The sequence below is a fragment of the Pinus tabuliformis genome, chromosome 5_1 (assembly GCF_031772625.1).
Source record: "Pinus tabuliformis cultivar Carrire ecotype Pingquan chromosome 5_1, CPIR1, whole genome shotgun sequence".
Classification (NCBI taxonomy): Eukaryota; Viridiplantae; Streptophyta; class Pinopsida; order Pinales; family Pinaceae; genus Pinus; species Pinus tabuliformis.
Window position 1 is genome coordinate 348,162,935 of NC_142305.1, and position 20,894 is coordinate 348,183,828.

Here is a 20,894-nt window from a genome sequence, read left to right on the forward strand (position 1 = left end):
GTTATGCTTGGAAATCAAGCTCATTTTTTGTAACTATTAAGTAGTTATACTTGCAATGTTTTGATTTTGACATTTTATGAGAAGAATATACACTCAATTAAGGTTGTTATGCGTTGAATATTTGCAATATTTGATTTTCATATTTATTTTTAAGTTAACCATTATTTAAAAAAAAAAAGTGATTATTATTATTTTTTTGATATGAAATTCATAAAAAAAACTATTATTTAACTATTTTTAGTTAAAATTTTCGTATAAAAATTGTGATTTTCGCATGTCAATTGTAGCAAAAACCTATCAAAACATGTAGTTTTTTAATTATATTTATGTTAAAAATGGCTATTTTTATGTCAATTGTTAGAAAATATTTTTTTTTAGAAACAATTATTTCTTGTGGATTAAAAAATTAATTAACAATGTATAAATATGTAGGATATTGAAAATTCAAAATATCAGCCTTCTTTTTTAAATATGCGAAACAATAAAAACCTCACTACAAAAAAAATAAAATTAAAATAAAAGCAAGAAAATATGAAGAAAAAGACCACTTAAAAAATTATTAAGTTTACAAAATAATTATTTACATTTCATACATTAGAAAATCAAAAAAGTTAAAAAAAACATTTTAAAAAAAGAGTCTGGTGTAGAATTACCACGTTTTTAAATCAACATAAAAAACACTACCAGTATAAAACACAATGTACATAAAAAAATTTATAGTGCCAAAAACTAAGCTTTAAGAAACACATGTGTGTTCTAGATAACCCTTTTCAAAATCGGGTCACCTTTTTCCTATCTCTACAAAACGGGTAACAGTATGGGTTCCCGTTTCAAAGTTTACATTGTTGCAAGAGTATGAGAGAGTAGAGAGAATAGAGAAAGAGATCCAAAACTGAACTGACATAAGGTGTGAACTGATCGTTAGAAGCCTTTTTATTGATGAGGCCTCTATTTTCTTCATTTTCCATTATTTTCCTTCAATTTCCTCCTCACATGCACCCTATGACCATTCACCTTCCTTTTCTTCTAATTGTCAAACACACACATGGGCAACAAATGAATATGAAAGATGAAGCATGAGAATACATTTTTTATTAACAAAACATATACATTTATAGTACATGGTTTGACCGTTGGGTTCCACATCCCAAGGTCTCTTGGACTTCCTTAGTCTATTCCGCTTCCACACTAACCCTTAGAGGATTAGGTGTCCAACATTCCCCCCCTTAATCTGAAGGGTTATGTATGAGTCAAAGAAGAGAGCTATAATACAAAATGTGAAAAAAATGCATGGAAACACTAAGCTCAACGTGCTCTCTGAAATGTTGGTATAAATGGCAGTGGTTTAAGGATGACCACCAACACTGGAACGCTTAGTGCAGTTCCTGGAACTCTTCCAAGTCTAGCATGAAGCTCAAGTCTTCTACTAGAGGAAGTGCTCCTAATGTTTTGAAGAGGGAAACCTTGAACCATGAAATAGAGGTTTCACCCTGCACAAAAGGGATAACTTCAACCTGAAAAGGGAAGTCTCAACCTGTGATGGTTTAAGGATGACCAACAACTCTGGAATGCTTAATGCAATTCCTGGAACTCTTCCAAAACTGGTAATAAGATGGAGTCTTCTACTAGAGGAAGTGTCCCCAATTATATTCCTGGAACTCTTCGAAAATGGCAAGAAGATTAAGTCTTCTGGTAGAGGAAGTGTCCCAAATTCTTTGAAGAGGCATTACCAACTGAAGGCATGCTTAGGGGCATCTTTGTCTCTAGCTACAACTCTGAAACTAATGTGGCAGGTTGTGGCTCAGGCTCACTTGATGTGGCTTTGAAGCTTGTAGATGACCATCATTTCCCCTCTGTCAGATACAAGGTGAGATAATGGAGAAAACTCAACTGCAAGACTGTTCAATACTCTGGAACAAGTTCAGACATATGACTGAAATATCTTCTTGGCTGTTGATGCCCATTACCAAGAAGTGATCCATCCAAGATGAATCTTTGTTCTTGCAGGAGGCTTGCTTTTGAAGCATCTATTTGAAGAATGAGTGGTTTTATGACAGTGCTTACACGGATGAAGATCAAAATAGTGATCTTTTATATGGCCAACTTGGTCATAGTGTTGGCATTTCACAATCTATTGTTGTTGTTGTTGTTGTGGAAGAGGGGCAAAATATGGAATAGTTGAAGGCGAACTGTCATGAAGAACAGGTGAAGATGAACCATCCTCAAGAAATATAGCACTTTGAAATTGGATTGGTTTTGAATAGTCTAGAATATGAAAGGACATGTCCTTGTCATATCCAAGAGCAGTTTTGTGCTTGTTATGGACAAGCTCTTCCGAAGGTCTGATGATGGGCTTGGGAAGTGCAAGCTGAACTTCTGGATCTGCATGTAACCTTGCTGCTTTATTGGAGTCTGTTTCAATCTTTTGAACAGAAACAGGTTCAGAATGACTCCTCTGTTTTAATTCTTCTTGCTGTAGCTGAGATTCAAGCTGCAAAAAATCAATTTTCTATTGTGCATTTTGTAGACAAACCTGAATATCTATGAGAGAAACTTTGCTGACTTTTAATGTATCATGAGTAGTAGATAATATCAGAGTTTTGAGGAACTCTAATACTTCATTGATTCTAGCCATTTTCTCCAAGGTTAAACTTACACTTAAACCAAATATGAACAAAATGTCACTGCAAGGTATTATCAAAATTTGTTCTCCCAGAAAACTACAACAATCAAGTGATATTATTACTTGAGGAATGAACCAAAAGCAAGATTTTAACTCTACAATTATTCTCCAAATCCACACACAACGATGGTTGGTTGCATTCATATACAAGGAAAAGTATATTGTGCATTCCCAAATGATGAGACTCAAATGCTACAACAAATAAAATACTTGTTTCTCCATTATGAATACTCAGAAATATATATCATCAAGGATGCAAGCTTTACACAGTCATCTATTCAATAAATACAGTGCACAAATTGAAAAGGAACCTGACCCAACCACTTGTATAACAAATTCAACTTGTAGAGAGTCTGCTACAAGTTAAAAATATGGCTTCTAACTTATTTGTGCATGTATCCTGTAAGATTCGGATGTTTCCTTCCCTTGATGACACTATAGCATATGCCAAAATGCTTGAGGCTATAGGATGCTCACTTCTTGCTGTTCATGGACGCACCAGGGATCAGAAAGATGGGAAAAGCGTTAGAGCAGATTGGGCTGTAATTAATGTTGTCAAGAAGGCTGTTAGAATTCTTGTTTTGGCAAATGGAAATATAAGATATTTAGAAGATGTCTATGATTGTTTAAGAGAGACTGGTGCAGATGGAGTTTTGTCAGCTGAATCCATACTGGAAAATCCTGCACTTTTTTCAGGGTATTGATTAATGGTAGACTGGGAAGATAATTCAAGCTCCCAGGCAGAAGAGGTGCTAGAAAAATATGAGAGAGTGAAGCATACTGAACACGAACTTAAAAATCCATTCAATTAGGCAACTCTAGTGTTGGAATACTTAGATCTTTGTGAGAAGTATCGAGTTCCAAGGCGAATGATTTGAGCCCACATGCACCAAATGTTAGGTGAATGGCTCACGATTTATCCAAATCTACATCAGGAACTCAACAAACAGTCTAAGTTGACATTCGAGTGGCTTCGAGATATGGTGCATCACTAATGGAACGTGATATCAAACTCATCCTTCATCCATTAAAACCATGTGAAAAGCTGATGTACAAAACATCTTCCTGTTGAGTATTGGAACTGCTATTCGAATGATTCAAATGTTGCAAACCTCACCTGAAGTCTTTCCATGAGTGGGATGGACACTAACATCTGCAATGATGGACTCTAAGCATGGATGTTCACTCTTTCATATTGGGTTTATTCCTAAAACCTCCCTTTATTTACAGGGGCTATTAAAATGTTCTCTTGAATGTTCATGCTATCATTAACATTAGCTGAAGATAATGTCATTATAAAGCTGTTATTGGCTGTTGCAACAGGCTTGCAATTTCTGGGTTGACAGGATATACAATATACTTTGACAGGAATTCCCCCAGCACACAACGATTAACCAACATACATACAATTGCTACAATTGTACGCAGCAATGTTGACCCACATAAAGAATATTTATGTTATGCGAATAGACAGGTGTTTATGCTCAAACCAATTCGTATAACCGCACAAGGAGATATATCCATGCTCACGCGCTAAGAAACATTGCTTTCATTGTGTTTAACGATTCGACATCCATCTGCAACAAACCCTTGGTTTCCGTTCGCTAATAGAAACATCCTTAAAAATGTAAGGAGTTGTATTATATTCAATGGATTGAATTGTTCAGTTTTACTTTATAAAATGGTCAATTTCAGAAATTTTTTGTCCAATTTATCTTTTCTTTTTTAATATCTATTGGGAAATTGATTAATAGTTTCTCATTTTTTATAGAAAAAGATATTGAAATCTTCATTTCATACATTCCAAAGTCCTTATAATAAAATTTATTATTATTTTGATCGTGATGGTTTAATAAACAATGACATGCTTCAGTGAAAGAACTAAACAAGTAAAATGTCTACTGTGAAGGGGATAACGTCATAGAAAATATATAAATTCAATGTGTAGTGGAGAATAATAATGATGCTAATACAAAATATCAACTTATATGTCCATGTTATCCAACCACAAGGTTGAAAAACTATTATATGTCCATAAGTGAAGCTTGCACCAACATGATGGCCTTGAGGCATGAACCAAAAACATGGATATATAGGAACATTGATCATCATCATCATTATCAATAAAAAAGGAGTTGAATAAAGGCACAATGTTATTCAAAAAAAAAAAACCATAAACAACTCATTATACATGTCCAAAGAAATGTATACTTATTAATAACGCCCCACTTATATAGTCATTCATAATGCCCCACTCGTATTTTTTACAAAATGGCAAATTGTGCCTACATACACAATACCACCTCCTATTCAAGATGGATAATGAGTCATTAAAGGACACCCCACCACCATGGTCACTACAAGAATCACCTCCAAATATTAGTTTGCTCTTATTTAGATCAAAGAAGCTGAAATAATTTTATGGCAATGAGTAGGCTAAGTTTTTTTATAGACTAGAAAGGAGAGACCCTTCCTATATGATGCTTTCCAAAATTGTATCAATTAACCAACTTATAAATATAATTAGAAATTAATACAACAAAATTCACTAAATACATGGTTACTATTCCTAAGGCCATTTCCCCCCTTCTCAACCAAAGCATTTTTGTAATGGCTCCCTAGCATAATCTATTGGCATTATAAATTACGTGTTGTCCTTGATGGCAACCTACCTAATTAGTTTTCCTTGGTGACAACTTATTTGATGAATGGAAACTTACTTGATGAAAATCTAGTTGTTAAAGGTATAAAAAGTATGTGTTTAGAGATGTGATAGAGTGCTTTGAAAAATGCATGGCAGTTCAGAGGTGGAGGAATGATAAAGTTGGAAGTTCAAAAAGTGTACGTGAGTTTTGTTAAGCCAAGTCATGTATACGTGCAATTTTGGTAAAGAAAAGTGGTGTATGGTTTTTGCACCACGTTATTCTAAATACCAGGGATCCTTACCATGGTATTGACCCATATTAATCATCGCGACAATAGACATTGATCCCGTCAAATATTACCACCGGAACTTGTGTAGTTTTCACCTGTGGTATTGGATAAGGGCTAAACTATATAAAGAGGTGAAGATCAAAGTGCTGAGTGTGCAAGTGAAAGGATTTTTTTATGAATACTTGAATTTGAAGTATATTTTCATTGTAAGGGCCATAATTGCCACATATATCTAAAATAATTATGCACCGATGAATACAATGATGGATCATGATCATGATACCTGAAATGAATTTTAACTCTATGATTTGCTCATGGATTGACTAGAAATAAGTATTGTCACAAGCTTTTATCTCTGAATATTATGATCTAGGTCTTTCTAAAGCTCTAAAGAGCTGTGCAATTTTAGGTCAAAGTTTTCACATCTATACGCTGATTGGTCTTAGGAAAACTGCGTATACACGCGGGATTCTTGTTCAAAGTAGCTCATACAATGTAAGGGTTTCTATTCTTAAATGAATGATCAACTTGATTAGTGCTCCTACTTCTCTATTGTCTGTCAATGATGTCCTCATGATTGATTTGGGTTAAGTGATAATGTTTGACATAGAAATGATTGAATGATGAAATTGAATGTGGTTATGGATTGATTGAAGAATGTTAAGGTTACTTGTTGATTGTAATGAAAGATCAGAGATAGTTCTGTGGTTGGTTCAGAGTGTTGTAGTAGATCTAAGTATGATTTGACGTTCTTTTGCAAAATTGTAGTGGTCAATTTTTTAGTTTTCAATATATTAAAATTTGTGCGTGGGTTTCTCTATAGAAAAGTGCATATACATACGAGTCTGCTTAAGCGAAGTAGTGTATACATTTTGATATTTGAATGATCACGGTTGCAATTGATTTTGTATGTTGATGCAATATTTTGAGTTCAATTCTGTGTACTGGTTACCATTATCTAACTGTTCCAGTTGATTGGTTGAGTTTTAATTAAGTGTCAACTGATTGGGTTTCAGTGATCAGTTGATTCCGTCTATCAAAGATTAATGAATGTATTATAATGATGATTGAGAATAAGTGTAAATATTAGATCTAGTGTGAAAAATTATGAAATGTGGTCCATGGATGTTGCTGAGGGTTGGACTGTTTAGTGAGGAAGTCAAAAGCTTCTTACCAGTAGTATCTAGTGATCAGATGAGGGTGTTGGAGTTCCCTTCCAGTAGGAGCTCGAGAATGAGTGAAGGTTGTAGCCTTCAATAGGTGGGTGCCTGCATACTGGTATAATTTTGCACCATTACAATAATGTAAGAATTTCAGGATATTAATAAGTTTTAAAGATTAAGAGGATAGCCGCAGTGGTTTTCTCCCATATTGGGTTTCCACCTTAAATCCTGGTGTTCATTTGTTCCTTATGTGTGATATTGTATTACGTTCTTACTGTACCTGTTTATCGTTAACAATGTAAACTTTGAAATGGGAACTGATACGATTACATGTTTCGTAGAGGTAGAAAAAAAGTGACACGATTTTGAAAAGTGGTGATGCAGAATACACTTTTTTTCGGAGCATATTTTTGACACTATTTTTTTTCTTACAGAGGAATCAACAATTGGAGCAGCCTCGCAACTCACGTTACATGGGGTTGACTCTGACCGCTACCACTATAACCCTTGGGAATTGCGCTCGCCCCTCTCCACAGCGTTGGGTTAGTCCAGAGGAATTGAACTTGTGACCTTTAGTACGAAGCCCGCCTTTCTAACGAACTTCACCGCATTGTGATTATCAACTCACCTACCCCCATGGGGCTATATTTTTTACACTATTAATAACTCATATGATTATCTTTTTCGTAGAGGTAGAAAAAAGTGACCCGATTTTGAAAAGTGTTGATGCAAAATATACTTCTTTTTTTCGGAGAATATTTTTGACACTTTAAATGTTCTCATGTATCAAATATAAATATTTGTTTTTAAATGTTAGTGATTTTCATGCTGATTTTGAAACATGTTGATGCAGCATCAGCCTTATTTTTTAGAGGGCTTTTTTTTTACACTTTGAAATTTATTATGTCCATTTTTTTTTTTAAATCATGATTACTTAACGAATTTTCAAGTTGTTTTTTTTTAATGTTCATTACTTAAAAAAATAAATATAAAAATATATATAAAAAAGACAAGAAAAAAACATTATATATATATATATATATATATATATATATATATATATATATATATATATATATATATATATATATATATAACCATAAAAGAATTTGGAAAAAAAATTGAAAAACTACTAAAATTAAGGTCAAAAACATTTTAAAAAATCATAAAGCATTTATAATTTAAAAAAAATATGTTTTTGATTTAATATCTTTTTTAATATATATAAAAAACCATAATTTTTTATTAAAAAAAACAATTAAAATTTAAAAAAAAAATAGATAATTTTTAAAAAACAAAAAATTTAAAATATATATTTTTTATTAAAAAAAAATTATGCACATTTTTTTAAATAAACATTTAATTTTATTTTAAATATAAATATTTTATTTAAAACATTTAATTTTTTAAAAAATAAATATTTTTTATTGAAAAAAATTATAACTCATTTTTTTAATGTTTTTTTATAGAATAAATATTTTTTTTTTTTTTTCAAATATAATTTTTTTTATTTGAAAAAAAAAACAAAACAATTTGCCTGCCCTACCACCGCCCTGCCGCATGTGGGGGCGCGATGCTGGGTTGCAGAGCTGCCTGTAGCTCTCTGTCACCCAGGGCCACACCCCCATGGGCAGTTGTAGGGCAGGTGGAGTATTCTATTTTTTTAATAAAAGATTTATATTTAAAAAGAAAGTTTTATTTTATAAAAACATAAAAAAATACCTAGTTTTTATATTTTTTTTTTTAAATGATATATATATGAATTTTAAATGTTTTTTAAATAAAAAATATATGCTTTTATAAAAATTGGAAATGTTTTTTTTAATCAATCATATATATATATATATATATATATATATATTTTAATTGTTTTTTGAAATAATTTTATTAATTTGAGTATATTTTTTTTAGGTTTATTTTTAAATGATTTTAATCTTAATTTTAGTAGGTTTTATTTTTATTTTTTTGCTAATTTTTATTCTTTTTTAAGCTAGTTTGTTTTTAATTTTAATTTTTTTTAAGCTGTTATTAAATTTTTCTATTTTTTCTTACTTAATTTTTAGAGTTGTTTTAAATTTTGTTTTGCTTTTTTTTTTTCAAATTTTTATTTTCCTTTGACTTTTTTCCAAAATTTTGTATGGTTTTAATAAAAAAAAATTTGCATCTTTTACAAAATAGGGTTTTTTATTATTTATTTTTTATATATTTCTTTAATTTTAATTTTTTAGCTTTTTAATTCATTAATTTTGTTTTTTTTTTTTTACATTTTTATGATTGATTTTCTTTTTTTTTGTTTTTTTGTTTATTTATTTATTTATTTATGTCTGACTTTTTTTTGTCTTTCTTTATATATTTGATTTTTTTTGTATTTTTGTATTATGTTTTGTTTTCAATATATATTTTTTATTTACGTTTTGTTATTTCTTTTTAACATTTTTTTTTGTTTTGAGTTTCTTCATTGTTTTAAATTTTTTTTATCTATTTTTTAATATTTTCATTATTCTTTTGAAATTTTAATGTTTTTCGGAGTCATGATAAAATCTTTTACTCCATTATTTTAAAATGTTGAAAATTTACCCTTGAAAAAAAAGAAAAAAAAAATATTCCAACATCAACACTTTCCATTTTGAGGGTGCTTTTTTTCACAATTTTTGCACAAAAAATTTCTTTTCACCACCATTTTTAAAACATGTTGAAAATTTACACTAGCAAAAAAAAAAAGTCTTATTGTAGCATCAACATTTTTAATTTTGACGGTGTTTTTTGCACAACTTTTGCACAAAAAATTATTTTTCACGCCATTTTTAAAACATGTTGAAAATTTACCTTAGAAAAAAGGTGTTATTCAAGCATCAATATTTTTCTTTTTTAGCACCGTTTTTCCTATTTTTTTGGGGTTTTCTTACTGGAGTTTCCATTTTGAGTTGATAGTTCCCATTTCAAAGTTTACATTGTTTGTTTATCAAATGCCTAATAAATCTCTTACATTATGGTTCAAGTTTAAAAGATAAAGAATTAGTTTTTTTACAAGTTTACTGAGCATAAACTAGTTTCTTTTACAACAATCACGTATATACGCTAGTTGGGTTCATTCAAGTTGTGTATACATTTCAAAAAATAAAATTATTATGGTTTTTTTAAAATACTAATCCCCCCCCCTCTCATTATTTTTCACAAGAATTGATATCAAAGCAAGTCCTTCAAAATAAGCTTGATCGCTTAAAGGAAGATCTCCCAAGATCGACAATGAAGACAGATCGACATCTATCAGACCACCTCTCTTCAACAAAAATAGTTATATATATTGGAAGACAAGCACCCGATCCTATCTTCAATCTCTTGAGCAAATGTTTGGAAAATCATGGAAGGAGGTTACCAATATCCAACTGTAGTTCCCACAGATGCAACATAAAGGAAGACGTATGAAACCAATGCCAAAGATGTCGATGCATTATTGGGAAGTGTGACAGAATAAGAATTTATCAAATTCATGTAGCAAAACACATCAAAACAAATATGTGACATAATCATTCAAAGCTATGAAGGTGATACTAAGGTAAAAAGTGTTAAACTCCAAACTCTCAGAATTCAATATGAAACTCTCATAATGTATAATGATGAATGTATTTCCAAATTCTTTCTACGTATAGATGAGATTGTAAATCACATGAAAAATATAGGTAAAGAAATAAAGGACACTACTTTAGTAGACAAAATCTTAAAATATCTAACTCCTATATTCAAGTCAAAAGTGTCTGCCATTGAAGAGAAGAAAGATCTACAAACTCTTACTGTTGTACAACTTCATGGGATCCTGAATGCTTTTGAAATAAGGAAAGGAGGTCCCTTAGAAGTTGGAGAAGCTGCCTTTAAAGCATCTACAAGAGGAAAAGAAATAGAAGAACACAAGGAATCAAGATAGACATCAGAAGAAGATGAGATGAACTTTGTAAAGAAAATTCAACTCGACACCGGAAGGTTCAGAGGTATACTTCCCTTCAAATGTTTTTTTTGTGATAAAGTTAGTCATTATGCTGTAACATGTTCTCATAAAGATAACCATGACAAAGTGAAGGATACTGCAAAAGGAAATAGGAGATGGTTTGACAGTAGAATAAGTTATTATACTCAAGAAGATGGTGATGGCTTGAAAAATAGTGAAGAAGGTGAATCTAAGCAAGATCTTAAATTACTCATGGCTTTTGAGAAAAATACTAATGAGTCTAATGATAAGGTTGTGGATTCATTAGGAGAAAAGGATTTCTGTGAAGAAATTACTCAACTCAAAATTTTCATGGAAGAAAACAAAGTAGCCATATATACTTTGAAGCATCAACTTATAGAAAAGGAAAAGAATAATAAGAAGTTAGAATGTGAAGCAGTAAGTCTAAGAAAGGAACTTGAGAAAATAAAAACTCTAAATCTTAGATTTGCTAAAGGATCTGACACCTTAGATGAAATTATCAAGGTACAACCCTCTCCTCTTATGAAGGTGAGCCTTCGAAACACTGGAGAAACATATCAAACATAAAAGTATTCAACCACCAATGGAAGTTATCTAAATGTAGCAAAAACCAGTCAGAAAAGCTTCAGTAATGCAGCAAAAAATTAGTCAGCAAAGATTCACTAATGCAATAAGAACCAGTCAGCAAAGCTTCATTCCCTAGCAAAAGAATAAAGGAATTCCATAGGTAAATCATGTTCACTCCAATCCAACGATGAAAAACAGCATAAGCACCAGTCAAAAGGTAAAAAACAATAGAAGATTCTATGATCACATAAGTTTCTTCTTTAATCAAAAATGTTTCTCATGTCATAATTTTGGTCATAATGTTGCTCAATGTGTTGCATACATAACTATCATGACTAGAGAAGCTAAAAAACAAAGAAATGAGACAAGAGTCAAGAAGGAAATTTATAATATCTTCTGACCTCTTATAGATGAAACTGAATGCTTATTTTGCAATAAATTTGGACATGAATAATCTGAATGCAAGAGTAAATTACAACCAACATCTCGAAATGAGAAAATATCAACAAACTATAAGGTATGGAAAAGGAAGGAGTTACATTCTGAAAGCTTTGGCATAACATTGTTTTTAGAAGGAAAAGAAAGTCAATGGTACATTGATAGAGGATTCTCAAAGCACATGACAAGTGGAAAAGATAAACTTATTTTGTAAAATGCTTTAGAGAAATAAAACAATGTCACTTTTGGAAATAACTCACGGAAATAGCTCACCCGCTGTCATTAAGGGTAAAGGTTGTGTTTTTCTAAAAGAAAATTTGAAGATGGTAATTTTATGTATGTTGATGGATTAAAGCATAACTTGTTGAGTGTTAGTCAAATGTGTGATCAAGGAAATGAGGTGGTATTCTGATCACAAGAATGTGTGGTTCATGAATTTGACACAGGAAAGACTATAACAAAAGGAGCCAGAACCCTGAGAAATCTATATATATCGAAAGGTGGCTAAGAAAAATGTTACCTAGGCAAGGTAGAAGAAAACCAATTATGGCAAAGAATGTTGGGACATCTAAGCTTCTCTCAAATAAACAAATCAAGCAGGCTCAAAGTTGTTCCTCATCTACCCTACATCACCATACCAAACCGTACAATATGTAAGTCATGTCAATTCAGTAAGCAAACCAAAGTTCAATTCAATGCCAAAGAAGGATCAGCAAGTAAGCCTATTGAACTTATACATACTGATTTGTTTGGACTTGTAAAGAAAAATTCACCTCGTGGAGAACAATATTATATCTTATTTAGTCATGACTTTTCTAGAATGTGCTAGATCAGTATATTGAAACAAAAAGATGAAGCATTTGATAAATTTAAATTATTCAATTCAATAGTTGAAAATGAATTAGATCTAAAAATCAAATGTCTCAGACCTGACCAAGGAGGAGAGTACATATTAGATGAATTCTTTGTTTTTTGTGAACATGGCATAAAAAGACAATTTTTTGTAACTAAAACTCCTCAACAAAATAACTTGGAAGAAATAATGAATAGAACTGTTAAACAAATGGGTAGTGATATGCTTGATGAGTCTGGAACTCCTGACACATTCTGGGGTGAAGCTGCACATATTGCAGTAAATATTCTCAACAAGGCTCATGTTTGTGTCAATAGTGATAAAACTCCGTATGAACTTTGGTATGGTAATCCTCCAACTATAAAGCATTTTAGAGTTTTTGGAAGCAAATGTTTCATAAAATATAACGATGAAAAACTTGGTAGGTTTGAAGCTATAGCAGATGAAGGAATACTTCTTGGTTACTCATATAGAAGAAAATGATACAAATGTTACAATAAGAGATTTCAGAAAATTGTTGAGTGCATTGAAGTTGTGATTGATGAAGCATGCACAGGGCCCAAAAAGTTAACATCAACAAGAGAGGATGATTATGATGAATGATTTCCCACATAAAATTGCAATGGTATAGAAGAAGAAACTAAAGAAGAAACAAAAGAAGATACATCAGACAAATAAAAGGCTCCATCCAAGTATTTTCAAAAGAATCATCTAGAAACTCAAATTCTAGGAGAAAGAGAATCTGGGGTACAAACAAAAAGAACCGTTGTAGGATCTTCTAGTTATCTAGCTTTATTATCCACCATTCAAACACAAAATATAAATCAAGCTAGTAAAGATAAATTTTGGGTTAAGGCCACGAATGAAGAACTCTATCCAATTAAAAAGAGTGATACCTAGGAATTGGCTCCAAGACCTCATGATAAAAATGTTATTGAGACAAAATGGATATTCAAAAATAAGTTGAATGAAAATGGAGAGATCATTAGGAATGAAGCTAGACTTATTTGTAAAGTTTATTATCGACAAGAAGGTATAGAATTTGAAGAAACATTTGGACGAGTAGCCAGACTTGAAGCCATAAGAATGTTTCCTGCATTTTCAAGTTTTCAAAATTTCAAAGTTCTTCAAATGGATGTAAAATTTTCTTTCCTTAATGGAGATATAGAAGAAGTATATATTCAACAAGTGAAGGATTCATTTTGGGGAATTATGAAAAATTGTATGGAAACTCAAAAAGGCTTTATATGGGCTAAAATAATCGCCACAAGAATGGTATTATTGTCTTGACAAATATCTTCAACAAAAAGGTTTCAGAAAAGGATCCGAGGATAACAACTTGTACACAAATATTTAGGGTGATAAACTATTAATTATTGTTGTTTATGTTGGTGATATCATCTTTGGCAGTAATGAAGAATTTATGGGTCAAAACCTTTCTTCTGTTATGCAGCAAGAATTTGAAATGTCTTTACTTGGGGAACTAACCTATTTTCTTGGTCTACAAGTGAAACAAGACAAAGATGGCATCTTCTCTCACAAACAAAATATCTCAAATATATTCTGTAGAAATATGGGATGGAAGATTGCAAACATGTATGATCTCCTTTGATAACATCATGCAACCTCAGTTCTAAGGATGGTTCCCCCACAATAAACCAACTAGGGTACAAGTCTATGATTCGAAGTTTGCTTTATCTAACGGGTACCAGGCTAGATATCATGCATGCAGTTGGGATTGTTGGATGTTTCCAAGCCAATTCAAAGGAATCACATCTTCAGGCAGTAGAAAGAATATTGAAATATCTCCAGGGAACCCAAGACTTTGGCCTATAGTATCCTCAAGATGAAGATCTTCCCCTTCATGCATACATAGATGCAGATTGGGCTAGAAATGTTGATGAATCAAAAGCACTAGTGGAGGTGCATTTTACATGGGGCCCCGATTGGTATCGTGGTTTAGCAAGAAGCAAAGTCTCGTTGCCTTATCTACAACAGAAGTAGAATATGTGGCTACTACATCTCGTTTCACACAACTTCTCTTGATGATGCAAACATTACATGATATACAAATCAAATGTTCTCCACCCATCTCTATCCTATGTGATAATACAAGTGTTATTAGTATTTTGAAAAATCACGTTATGCACTCCAAGCCCAAGCATATTCCCTTTAAGTATCACTTTCTATGAGAACAAGTGCTTGAGAAAAAGTTCAAATTGGAGTATGTTCCATCCAAAGAACAAGTTGTTGATATATTTACTAAACCCATTCCTAGAGAAGTATTTGAATATCTCAGACTGAAACTGGGAGTTGTCTCTACCTGATTTTTCTATTATTTCAGTCTACCTAGTCTATAGGTGAAAATTCATAAGGTTTCTAGCTATACGTAGGTCTCATGAAGTATAGTCACGTATATACGTGAGTTTCTTTGTAGATAGTTGTGTATGCTTTTCTCTAATAGAAAAACAGTGGGGCGGACTCAAGATCAACCTCTAACATGCTTCTAATAGGCTAAAATTTGATTTTTCTTAGTTTGGTGTTGATGGGTATAGTTCACTGATATGGTATTGATTCATGCTTTTGGCATTGACATTTATCTGATTTATGAAGATGCTTTGATGTATGAATTGTTGAAAATGAAGAGGTAGCACAAGTTCACGGGGGAGCATTAGTGTTGCTAAATATAATGCATTGTTAGCATTTCAGTTGCTGGATTATGCTACTTTTAAGATCTTTTGGTCTCCGTTATTAATTTCATATTTGTCATTTGATATAAAGGTCACGTGGATACCTATGATGAAATAATTGTCATAATGAGTCATGTATGGACTTCTGAGGTTGAGTCAAATATGTATGCCCACTTGGTTCTGTAATTGATGTAAGTATGAGTCGTCAGTAATAGGAAAATTTATTTGATTCATAGAGTGAGGTACTTCATTATACATCCATCATAATTGAGTTCAACAAAATATTTGTTATTTCAAAATTGTTAGTTGGTGGTAGAGTAATTGGCAAAAAAACATGGTCATTGTGTATTAAAGTGATCAGAAGCTCAATCCCGAGAACATATATCACCTGCATAACCTTAAAAGAAAAATCATATCTCACCAACATAACTTAAAACATAATTATTTCTCCATAATTTATAGAAATAACATAAAATTTATTAAATGTGAAAATTATTATTATTATAATTATTATTAAGTAAATCTATTTGATAAATGTCAATTCCAATTTAATTTTTGAAAATAAATTTATCCATTTACCATCCATATATATATATAACAGTAACATGAAGTATATTAAGTATAGTGGTTATAATCCATTTCATAAATATCAATTCTAATTGAAAATTATTATTATTATTAAATAAATCTATTTCATAAATACGAATTCTAATTTTTCATTTAGTAAATTTTTGAAATTTAAAATTATTATATAAAATAAAAATAAATTTATTATATATATATATAGATATAATTATAATAAAAAACACATCTCATCATACAAATAGAAATGCAAATACCATAATAACACTTTAGCAAACGCTTGATTAAATATAATTAATCACAAACTATATATAGAGTCTAACTACAGTTTTAAACTAAAATTAAAAACATTAACACGCTTCATCGCAACCAATAAAGTTCAATCAAAGAACATAATAATTTACCATATTATTAAAATAGAATAAAGCTTTTTTCAGACGAAAAAAAAAGAAAAGAAAGAAAGAAGAAAGAAAGAAAAGAAGCTTTATTAAACATAAAAAACAATTTACACAGCAAGATAAACCTTTTTTCCAAAATATTTAAGATAGACTAATGCCTTAAATCAGAAAACGCATGTTTCAATAAGCAACAATCTAAAATGATCCGAGGTCAAAAGGACATATTTTAGAATGTATACAATACTTTACCTAATAATCTATTATTATCAACATCCATAATTTTTCCATATATATCAAAAAATTTCTTCACTCTTCTGTGTAACAATCGATTTGGAGAAAGTTTATAACAGATCGGAGAAAAAGGTGAGAACAGAAAGGAGATTTATGATCGCCGTTGCATAATTGCTACTCAAATTACTTTCATATTTTGATGTGATTCGTATTTTTCTATGTTTCTGTTGTTTATTAAAATTGAAGTTCAGAGCCTTTAAGAGTATAGAAACACAGAAGTTTCAATGTAGGCACGGATATTGAATAATTACGTGCTTGGAAATTGTTATTAAATATAATTTGTTTTTGTTTCTAAATTCGCTGAAATCCTATCGAGAGTTTATATGCAAAGTTAATTATTTTGTCTATGCGCAGTCACATGGCGGCTGTGCAAAATATCTTGTTTTGTGCATTGCTGGGATTCTTGTGGATTGATAGTAGAGTTGAAGGGCAGGGTGGTTGGCAAAATGCACATGCAACATTTTACACCTCTGGAACAACAAGTAATGTATTATTTCATTGTTTTATGTTTTGGAGTTTTGTCAAATTGTTTAATTATTTTTGGATTTTTGGTTGGAATTATGTTTGGAGTTTTGGTAGTATTGTTTAATTATTATTATTTTATTTTTTTGAGTTTTTTCCAAAATTATCTTAAATTAAATCTTTATGTTTCTATATCATAATTTAGTACTTGAAAATCCTCTATAATAATCTCCCTAAAGTTCTCCATAAATGAAATGGGTTTTTTCAAATTCTCCAGAAATTAAATAGTTTTTTTTTAAGTTATTTAATGAAAACTGAACCCTATAACAATCTACCTAAAATCTCCATATATGAGATGGTCTTTTTAAAATTCTCCATAAACGAGATGGCTTTTTAAGTTCTTTAATGAAAATTAATGCTAGCTGAGCCCATGATTACTCCGTCTGTAAAAACGCCGCAGGTGGTGCTTGTGGATACGGCGAGCTGGGGGGCCAATTCACCCAATTCTATGGAACAGATACAGCAGCTCTGAGTTCAGCTCTTTTCAATAACGGGCTCACATGCGGCGCCTGCTATGAACTACAATGCGTCAACAGTCCTCAGTGGTGTCTGCGGGGCACTGTCACTGTTACTGCAACCAACCTTTGCCCTGCAAATACAGCTCTGCCCAGCGCAAGTGGCCCCGGTTGGTGCAATCCACCACTTCAGCACTTCGATCTCACTCAGTCTGCTTTTCAACGGATTGCAGTATATCGAAGTGGCATTGTTCCTGTACAGTATAGAAGGTGACTTGTTATATTTTTTTATCTTGATTTAAAACGTGATGATAGGTGGAGTATTTATGAGAAGTGTTGGTCATTCTAATTATCACTGGGATTCAGCCAATAAATTTTTGTCTTATCAAGTGCGTTCATGGCATATTTAAATAATACTCTTAATTTGATTACATATTGCAAAATATACTCAAAAATCATATTATTTAACCCCCTACCAATAAGAACCTAATACACTTTCTCAATTTAAAAAACCCCTACTTCCCATAGATATTGTAGGTATCCATTTTTCATTAACATTTTTATTTTTCATTTTGATTTAAAATGTGATGATAGGTAGAATATCTATTAAAAATGTTGGTCGTAGAATATCTATTAAAAATGTTGGTCATTCTAATTATCACGGGGATTCAGTCAATGAACCTTTGTTTTATCAAGTGCATTCGTGGTATATTTAAACAATACCCTTAATTTGATTACATATTGGAAAATATACTCAAAAATCACATTATTTAACCTCCTACCAATACCAACCCAATACACCTTCCCAATTTAAAAAACCCCTACTTCCACTAGATATTGTAGGTATCCATTTTTTCATTAACATTTTTTATACCCTTTTATATTTTTTCATTAACTTTAATCCCCATTTTTAATACTTCCAACATAAAAACCCTTTACCTCCTATATATCACCCAATATATAATGCTATTTTTTCCTCAATATATATTTCCCAATATAAACCCACTTAGTATGGTATTGCTCCCTAGTAGAGTCCCATCAACTAAATAAAGCCACACCATTCTAAAGTGATTTTTTTATTGAATGTTGTTTTACTTCTTTCTTTACTTTACAATGTTGATTATACTAATTAGATAAACAATATTTCTAAATGAAAAATATCATTTCTTAATGATAGATAAAATATTTACCTGAAATATCTTCCTCAATTATTTGACCACAGCCATATCCATCTACCAAACATTCAACAATCAGATAAACATAGGCGTTGTCAATTATTTGACTACAGCCATATCCATCTATATCCATCTGCCCAATATTCGAATCAGCAATCAAAATAAGCTCAAGGGTTCGTTTGAAATAAGCTCAGGGGTTCATTTGAAATAGTAATTGAATGTATAGTGTTGTCATGTCGCATGCAGAGTACGGTGCGCGAGATCAGGAGGAATTCGATTCACTATCACTGGTAATCCCAACTTCAATCTGGTGCTCGTCAGCAACGTTGGAGGGGCGGGAGACGTGACTGCTGCTTCTATTAAAGGTTCAAACACTGGCTGGCAAACAATGACGCGGAACTGGGGACAGCATTGGCAGAGCAACACTAACTTGGTTGGCCAGAGCCTGTCTTTCCAAGTCACAACTAGCGATGGAAAGACGGTCGTTTCCAATAACGTGGCTCCTCCAAATTGGCAATTTGGACAGACATTCCAAGGAGGCCAGTTCTAGCCATTTCCTTTCAAATATGAAAAGCAGTCTGCCTGTATTTACTTTATAAAATCATAGTTTTTCCAGGACAAACTGGTAATATAAAATCTATAATACTTATAGATATGAAAAGTAGCCTGCCAGTATTTACTCAATAAAATCAGATTTTTTCTTCAGCGACTCCCTGGAATATTCAGTCCAGAATAGTCATAGAATTAGAGCAATTAATGACGTTAAGAAGAAACATCCGAGCAAGCAATGACGCATGAGTTGCAAATGTTTCCATAACGATAATGTTAGCAAGGCAACGTAAGGAAAAAAGATTTTCTATAAACGTCTATTGCAAAAATGTTTATACAATGTTATTTACAAAATATTCTTTATAAATAGAAAAATGTTTATACAATGTTACATACGGTTAATGTAATTTGAGGGGGAAAATTAGGATTTTAACCAGTGTTATATAGTAGTTAGCTGGTATTTCATATTTAAATTGAAGTAAAAAAAATAATAATAATGAAAATTATGTTTTGTAAAAATAAAATATTGGAGATATTATTTTCTATACATATTTCTCATTTTTTTATTAATAATATATTTATTTTAAAAATAATAAAAATAGTTAAAAATCATTTTTTACTCTCCATAATTATTATAACTGAACTTTAATTAAATAATTATGTTTTTAAATTAATGAATCTTTTATATATGATTAACACATATTTTTAACCTTAAAATAAAATGTTTATTAAGTGATCTAAAAAATAAAATGCATATCTATTTCAGGAATATAAAAAATATCTTTTTACTTTTCAAAAAAAATATTTCTAATTAGAAAATAAATTTAAATGGGAAATAAAATTTATCAACTAGCAACTTGTCATTATAATCTAAATATAAAATTAAATAATTTTTAAAAATATATTACTAATACATTTATTTTTAAAATAATAATAAAATTATAAAAATAATTAAAAATAAATATTCAATATCTATAATAAATTTAATTTAAAAAATACAATAATAAGTCTTTTATGTATGACTAAAGCGCACATATGCATTGGTAAGTGTGTAAATGTGAGGGTACAAATTAATATGTATATTTGGGAGCCCAAGATAATGAAAACATAGAAAAAAATCAACTAGCAATTGTAAATGCCACTCTTATTTTAAGAGGCTGGAGTAGAAATGGTAAATGTCACTCTTATTTTAAGAGGTTGGGGGAAGCTGGAAAATAAGAAAATAAGGAAGGAATAACTAAGTATTTTTACTTCGTCCAATGGTAGTTTTCTTCATTTTTCTAGGTTGTTGCGTTATATCACTCTTTTTTTCCTTGCACTAACTTCAACTCGTATAATTGAACACTCTAGAGCATATGCAACATGTACTTTTAATTTTTAAAAATTACCATTTTTCTTTGGTAAAAAAATGTGTAAGCTATTAGATTTAAAAGACATAATGCCTCTTTTCACTTACATATTTTGTAAAAGATATTTGAAAAACACTTTTCACTGTAATATTTGAAATCCAAACATTTTGTAAAAAAAATTCAAAATATACTCTCTGGAATTATAAACCTCATTGGTTTGAGAAAATGTAACAAACCAAAAATCAGTTAAACGATGATACTAATGAAAAACACATTTATAA

At 30.9% G+C, this 20,894-nt stretch overlaps 2 pseudogenes; both read left to right on the forward strand.

Moving 5' to 3' along the window:
* Positions 1-3,021: 3,021 nt before the first annotated feature.
* Positions 3,022-10,206, forward strand: LOC149164879 (uncharacterized; annotated as a pseudogene).
* Positions 10,207-16,921: 6,715 nt separating this feature from the next.
* On the forward strand, positions 16,922-19,265 carry LOC149164880 (expansin-A1 pseudogene; annotated as a pseudogene).
* Positions 19,266-20,894: the final 1,629 nt, after the last annotated feature.